Source organism: Azolla caroliniana, unplaced genomic scaffold (genome assembly GCF_043228905.1).
Source record: "Azolla caroliniana isolate FFs.n. ecotype wild unplaced genomic scaffold, voAzoCaro1.0.p SCAF_4, whole genome shotgun sequence".
Classification (NCBI taxonomy): Eukaryota; Viridiplantae; Streptophyta; class Polypodiopsida; order Salviniales; family Salviniaceae; genus Azolla; species Azolla caroliniana.
The window spans coordinates 19,004,150-19,012,640 of NW_028230439.1; the positions used below are offsets into that span (position 1 = coordinate 19,004,150).

Genomic DNA, 8,491 nt, shown 5'->3' on the forward strand with positions numbered 1-8,491 from the left:
AATACAATGTATCGAATTCATGTTTAAAATGAATTTTTTTCCATAAAAAAAATTGGAATAAAAAAAATTAGAAAATTATACTTTAAACATGAACTCGGTACATTGTATCGAATTGTGATGAAAAATCTAGTTTTTATATGAACTCAAGCTCAACTTATTATTATTAATTTCTTTTAAATACGGTAAAAAAAACTTTAAACATGAATTCAATACATTGTATAGAATTATGATCAAAATTTTGTTTTTTACATCAACTCGATACAACATATCGACTTCTTGTTTTTCAAATAAAAGAGGTCTTTTAAACATGAACTCAAATTATACTGAAATCTATGTTTTTACAAGAGAAAAAGATGCATATCGATACTGCAAAGATGTATGTTGCACAACAAGATACCTTATGGTGAACATGTGACTAATTGATTAGCAAAAAAACATTAATAATTGTATTGATGGTAATTGAACTTCGCAAATGCCATTTACTTCACAAATTTTGTAGGGGAATTCTCAAAAGGAAGAAGAGGATAACATTGTAGATACCCTGATAACTGTGTGATATGTTCAAATTGATATATTAATGTTCACATCTAAAGTTTGACAGTTTTGACAGTTTATGAATATCATCTACATTTTAGGTGTTGTGGATTTATCAAAATTGTTTATGAATATTGTCTACATTTCTTGAGTTGTGAATTTATGGATGTTAATGAGCACTAAATTTACAAATGATGACATTAAGGATTGCAATGTTACCGCTTATACTTAAAACATTTTCAAGTCTAACAAAAGATGCAATCTTAATCTCATCAAGATGGTGAAACCATTAATCTTAACTTGCGCCTTGAGTTAACCATTGTGATTTTCTTTAAGTTAACTACATTTCATATATGCAAACCATCAACATTTAAACATTTACTGAAAAACTATTCAATTTTAGAAATTATCATTTTGAAACCTGTTAAATCTCAAAAAATTAGTAAATTTTACATGTTATTTAAAACATGTGATATTGGTGTATCAAGTTTTTGAAAATTGTCTAAAATCACAAGATTATAAAAGGTTATAAATGGAATGCGTGATCCTTCCAATTGTGAACGCGAACATGTTAACTCAGGATTAGCAAGACTTTGCTGACATTCAAGTCGAGTTTAGATGAGGGCATTGTTCCCCAGGTTCCACTACGTCAGAAACCAAAGTTCAATTTTTTGAGTATTCCCATAAATGACCTGTTCACTATAATAAATGACATGTATTTAAGTAATAAATCAAAAAAAATTCGTAAATGATCCTTATGATTTGCCCACGAAAAATTAGCCAAACAAATAGCTAAATAGCCATGGCCATTTTAGCAACAAATTTTCCATTCTCATGCTTTTACCCTTATTTCTATGGTATTGGGGATTATGTCATAATTGGGATATGTGCATTGCTTTTGTATTTGATGGTAGATACGAAGTCAAAGAATATCTACAAAAGTTGAAGGAAGTACTTATGTGACAATTTTCTTTATTGGAGCAAGTAGAATTTGTTCCTCTATGGAGTTTTTATCTTCCCTCTTGGAGATTCAACATCGTCTTCGGAGGTAAGTATGACCTATGAGACCAAAAATATTACATTTCATGTAATACATGTGAAAGTGAGTAGTGACTCTCCATGTTCAAGAACTTTACCAATGAATGTTGCAATAAAGAGTGTACATTTTGGTTGTGAGAGGAATTTGTGCAAGGATTGGGTTCGGTCGAATATTATCGAAGGCCGAGCATTGTATCAAAGTGTGATACTTAGACTCTCGAACTTGTTTAGGGCAAAGTGTGCATAGGCAGCCACCCTCATCACTTGTGTCACAATGGCTCGTCTCACATCATAGTTGCATAGAAGCAATGATTCGAATGGCAGACAACGGGATGGGCTCTAACACATATCGATGTGTACGGCTTCCCCCTTCTACGAAGAATATGATTTTGTAGTTAGGTGCAACATGTGTAGCATAATGTGTGAAGCATGGGCCTCCACATTTGTCCCATGTTACGATACATTGGCATTGCAAAACGGCCTCATTTATAGAGGAATCTAGTGATGCATCATGAAGCAAGTGTGTTGCATCTGATCTACCTAACCATTTTTCCATATCTTGCATCCAACCGGAACACAAAAATTTGCTTTTACGAGTCTTTTGGATCTTTTTGTTTGCTTCCCATGTGATTCTAGAAAGTTGGTGCGATGGACTTTTTTGAACCTTAAGCATGTATTCAACAACCCTTTCCATGGATCTCAATGGGAAGTGATTCCATCTCAAGGAGGAGGGTGTATGGCATTTGTTTCCTAACTTCTAGAAACTTTGTAAAAAAATGTTTTTGGACATTTTCAAACTCTTTCCAAGTAGATCTAGGGATGCTACTACCCCATAGAGAAGCACTAGTGTCACCAAAGTGTTAAAAAGGTATTTCTTGAGGACTCAAACACTTAATATCTCCATGATTGTGTATGTTCTCAAATACATAATATGCTCTCATTCCTACCACTAAGAAACATGTAACATATTTGTTCCATCTGTGATTTGAAGGAAGTTTAAGGCCCATATAGATGTAGCTTAGTTGGTAAGGTTGCCCAATGGAGACCAGGTGGTCATGGGTTCAACCCCTACATTCCACATGGCATCTAGTGAAATAAGAGATATCTATGGAGTAATAGATAGGTGAGAAAATTGGGTTTCGAACCCAATATGTAGTGCTAGTAGTGTAAACGACTTACCACTAGGGTAAGCTAATTACGATAAAAGAGAGAGAGAGATCTAATTAGTCGTTATGGTGGCATTATCATCTTCCTTCCAAAGCTACTACATTTATTTGGAGCATCATAACTAATTGATAGATATGCATGGATGGTAGAACTGGTAAAGAATGGGGAATCACATGATCCAATTAGTGATTATACAGTGCAATACAGATGGGGTGCCATTATCATATTCCTTGCAAAGCTAATGTATTTATTTGGAGAATCAAGGTGAGTGGATTACCTCCAGGAGTTTATTTGTAAAGATGAACTCTCTCTTATGGATTTTGTTTGTCTTGCAAAGTTTTAGAAAGACATAGTCAGCATCAATGTACAAGTTGTCTGATCTGGGCTTCTCTATGTTGTCTCAAAATCCCCTTTTCAGTTGGGTTTTGGTGGAATTTAGAAAGCCTTGTCCTCATTTTGGTATTGGTTTTTAGAAATAAGAGATATCTATGGAGTAATAGATAGGTGAGACAATTCATTTTCTGCATTTTGATCTATATATGGATTGGTGCTTCATTAGACTTCAGGAAATAGTTTAAAATTAGGATGTTGTACAACACTCAAAACTGAGCATCACGTGTCATATCTATATACATGAACCTATGCCTCTTGAGTCTCAAGGTAGGTAAAAGAATGTGTAAAAATAAGCACCAAGTAAATGATGTCAAACAACTCTCGTAAATCCGGCATCGGAGTAAATCTTGGACATCAAAATGTATGGCGCAGTTTCCCCAGGGTGTAAGTTTACCACATGATCAAACACTTGCTTCCCCAACTCAACCTTACCATGCTTTAAGCATGCACTTAAAAGAGATAAGCAAATGGCTAAATCAGATTGAATGGGCATTTTATACAAGATACTCTCAACCACTTTGAATTCTCCAGCCCGAGCAAGCAGATCAACTATACCAACACAGTGTCTCGGGTCCACACATACATTATCCAATTTGTTCATAGACTTGAAGAATTGAATCCCCATATCTACTAGGCCATAATGGCTGCATGCATAGAGCATTGATGTGAATGTAACTCCATCTGGCTGTAAACCTTGGATGCACATATCTTGGAACAGGTAAAGGGCTTTGATACAATTTCCTTCTCCAGCATAGCCCGTAATGCAGGCACTATATGATACCACATCTGGTTGGACTAACTTATTGAAGATGTCTTGTGCATCCGCCATGCTCGAACAACTTCCATATGCGTGTATTAAAGTACTTTTCAAGCATGAATTCAAATCATATCCATTAGACGCAATACTGAAATGCATCTGCATACAGTTCTCTAGGCTTCCTGCTTCTTTGCATGCTTGTAAAATAGATATCAGTGTAATATCATCCATTATTAGATCTTTCTTTTTCATGTCTTTGTATAGCTCTAATGCCTTTTCCACTTGGTTTTGCTCAACGTATACTTTAAGCATAGCATTCCAAGAGACAATATCTTCCCTAGACAAGCCATTGAATACTTTCTCCGCATCTAGAATGAACCCACACTTCCCATAAACAGAAACAAGCGTATTCATGACAAATAGATCTACAGAAAAATTTACTTCGGCATCAGTATGGAGCGAATGGCTAATCTGATTCAACATCACTATCAATGATTTGGATATAATATCTTCGGCCTCGTCAACAAGGCTGCCACAAGCCTGAAGCTCAGCCACAAACGTCTGATGGTTTGGACTCACACCCTCTTCTTGCATCTGTGTATACAGCTGTAAAGCTTTCTTCCCATCACCATGTTCAACATAAGCTGTGATCATCACATTCCATGAAACTACACCACGAACCACTAAATCACAAAATACTTTCTCTGCATTGAAAATATCTCCACACTTCCCATATACATATATCAAAGTGCTACCAACAAAGGCATGTGAATCATATCTCTTCCTCCGAGCATATGAATGCAAACACTTCCCAATCTCAAGAGCTATGGTTTTTGTAGAGTCTACTGTCAAACCCGAAATTCCTTCCTTCTCAGCAAGAATTCCACATGCTTGAAGAGCCATAACAACCATATGAGAGTTAGGTTCGACACCTTCTTCTTCTAGCTGCCGATACAATTTCAACGCCATTATTTCATGCTGGTGCTCGATGCATGCCGAAAGCACTGCAATCCACGATGAATAAGCTGGTTGTGTCAATTGGCCAAACACATCCATTGCCTCAATGAAGGCACCACATCGACTATACATCTTTAATAGGGCACTGCTGACAAAAACGTGTGTGGAAAATCCCTTCTTCCATGCATCAAAATGCAGTGCCTTCCCAATGCATAGGCCTACATCTCTTTTCTTCTTTGCAACAGAAACACAAGCCTCAAGGGCAACTACAAATGTCTGGGGATCAGGGCTTATATTCTCTCTATGCATTTGAGTGTACAGCTGTAATGCTTTCTCGCCTTGATCGTCTTCAACATACGATGATATAATTGCAGTCCATGATACCACATTATGCGAGGCCAATGCGGAAAATGCATTCTCAGCTTCAACTATACTCCCGCAACTGCCATACATATTCACCAGAGAGTTTCCTATAAAAATCTGCGAAGCAAAAGACTTTCTATATGCTTGGGCATGTAATGCTCGACCAATCTCGAGTGACATTTCTTTCATAAAAAACTCACCAGTTGGATTAGTCTTTTCAGCACCTGCAAGGGTACAACAAGCTCCAAGTGCCAATAGGATTGTTTGATAATTTGGATCTGGACCCTCTTCTTGCATTTGCCTATACAACAATATTGCCTTCTCTCCTTGTTGTTGATCAACAAATGCTGAGAGCATAGCAGTCCATGATACAACACATCGTTGTGAAAGACTACCAAACACAGCTTGGGCTTCTAAAGTTGCCCCACATTTGCCATACATGCTAATAAGCGTGTTTCCAACAAAAGTATCTGAGGCAACACCATTACTTTCAGCATCATTATGCAATGCCTGACCAATTCCCAAAGACATGACCTTTATGGATCGCTTTTCCTTAATAAGTCCCTCTACTTTTTCAGCAAAAAGACCACATGCTTGAAGAACAATTAAATATGTCTGAAGGTCGGGAGTAACACCTTCCTTATGCATTTTCCAGTACAATTGTAAAGCACTTCTTCCTTCATCTTGATCCATATATGCAGAGATAATTGCGTTCCACGACACGGTGTTCGCAAAGGTAATTCCATTAAATGCATTATGTGCTTGTGTGATCATTCTGCATTTTCCATACATGCTTACAAGGGTCGTCCCAATAAATACATCTGCACAAAATCCTTTCTTATGAATATCAGCATGAAATGCTCGCCCGATTTCCAATCCAATCTCTGTGTTACTAGGACACCATATGCCTGAAGAGCCAGAATAAAAGATTGTTTGTTCGGTGTTATGTTCTCTTCAACCATTTGTCGAAACAAAATCAAGGCCTTTTCTCCACATCGATTTTCTACATATACCGAAATTATAGCATTCCAAGATACAACATTTTGGTATACTATCTGTCCAAAAACAGTCTTAGCTTCTTCTACAGATGCACATTTCCCATACATACTAACAAGCGTGTTTGCAACATATATATATAAACACAGCCCTGCTTCACAAGCATGATGGTGTAAAATTTTCCCTACTTGAAGATTATGTACATTTCCACATGACTTGAAAAGGCTAACAAAGGTGTATGCGTCAGGCTGCAAGGTTTGATGGTGATTCATGTGATGAAAATAGATGTGAAGAGACATGTGAGCATGGCCCGAATCATTGAGAGCAGATAAGAGCGAAGTCAAGGAGAAGATAGTAGGGTTCGGTAATGTGTTGAAGAGGGAAAAGGCATCATCCAAACCTCCACATTTGGCCAAGGTCATGATTAAATGGTCACCAAGTGGACCTGATAGATCGAATTGATGATGAACAAGGTGGGAATGGATGAGCTGAGCTCGGCGAAGCGATTTCAAAGCAATGCATGATCGGAGAAGAGAAAGGTAGAAGTGGGGAGGATGTACTTGGTTCAGTTCTATTTCTCCTTCTAGTGTACATGAGGGGGAGAAAGAATGGAAGCTCTGTATTCTGTAGATGCATCTCCCTCTCCACAAACAGCATATCTTCTTCCATGCCTGAGGTTGCATACTCATACCCTGCAGGATCCATGCCCCTATTGAGGCTTAACGCGACCCCGATCTCTGTCTCTCTCGCTCTCTGTTCCTCCTCTGTTTGTTTTGTTTTCCTTCAAGCAAGCAGATTGTTAATAATAATAATTTCAATTTCAATTTTAATTTTAATAGTAATAATAATAAGGGAAAAGTACCAGGATACCCCCCGGAAGTTCGTCTATTTACCAGAATGCCCCTGAAAGTTCCAAATTTACGAAACTATCCCTATGTCCAAAAAATTACACTTTATAAAGTAATTATACACTCAAATCTACAAGCCTTATTTACCAAAGATGGAAGAAATGGACCCGAACTAGCCCTATTTACCAAAGATTTGAGTGTATAATTACTTTATAAAGTGTACTTTTTTGGACATAGGGATAGTTTGGTAAATTTGGAACTTCCAGGGGCATTCTGGTAAATAGACGAACTTCCAGAGGTATCCTAGTACTTTTTCCTAACAGTAATAAGAAATGAGGACATAACATTGTGGGGATATCAACCTACCACTTCATCTATCTCACCACACAACACACATACACACATATTTGAAGCTCCTCGCGCAACACACAACGATCCCCCGATACTATTCTTTATAACAACAGGCAGTGCGAGGCTCAATAAAATCATTAACCTTTGCCATAAACAGATCATGTTGTGTAATGCAACTTTCGTATGTTAAACCTCTGAACGGGCTTTCTTACTCTGCTTGATCTTCTGAATTGTGATGTTGTTGTCCCATGATTTACCGTTAGCTTCTTTCGCATAATCATCTGTTTCCTCATTACTAGTGTCATTCTCATTATCAAACATCATTTTCTTGATCCATGCTACTTAGCCTACTTGACAAAGGCCTTTGCACATCACATTCTAATGTTTTTCTATTTTGCATTTCATCAAATTTTACAATCTTTGAGATGTAAAACTTCTCACCATCTATATCCATTTTTTACGACATCAATCCCTAGGGGAAAATACACTTTATAGCCTTTTCATCAAGCTTCTTCTTACTTGACTAGGAACATAGACATAGCAAATACATCTAAAAACTTTTAATGTATCAACTCGAGGTTTTTATTATTATAGAACAGTTAAAAAGGAATATTGTTACTGATTATAACGGTTGGTATTCCATTTATCAAAGTCGTTGCATAATGACAAGAATCAACTCAAAACCGCACATCCAACAAGGTTATTGCAAGAGATATGGAGTGAAATTGTAACCACTCTGAAGAGCCAATATGATGGCCTTAAGGGCGGCTCCGATGGAGTTGAAAGACAATGAATAGCCTTCATCCAACAATGGTCGTCCTCTCCCTTTCTTGAATCAATGAGCATCCACATAAGATTGAACTATCGCATCCCTACAGGGATTTGTACATAATCTTGTAAAATTTTATAACTAATGGAAGGAGTTTTTTTTTGGAAATTTGTTTTTATTATTATCATGTTTACCAATCTTTTATGCCACAACTCAAACTCTTTTTTTTTTCATTTGCAATCATGCATTTCTTTTCTGTATCATTCAATATAAACATTCGTCCTAGTTTTCTTCCGGTTACAACTACCTCTCTTGTGT

At 36.9% G+C, this 8,491-nt stretch overlaps 1 pseudogene; it reads right to left on the reverse strand.

Moving 5' to 3' along the window:
• Positions 1-3,300: 3,300 nt before the first annotated feature.
• Positions 3,301-6,961, reverse strand: LOC147865248 (pentatricopeptide repeat-containing protein At5g27110-like; annotated as a pseudogene).
• Between the last annotated feature and the right edge of the window lie 1,530 nt (positions 6,962-8,491).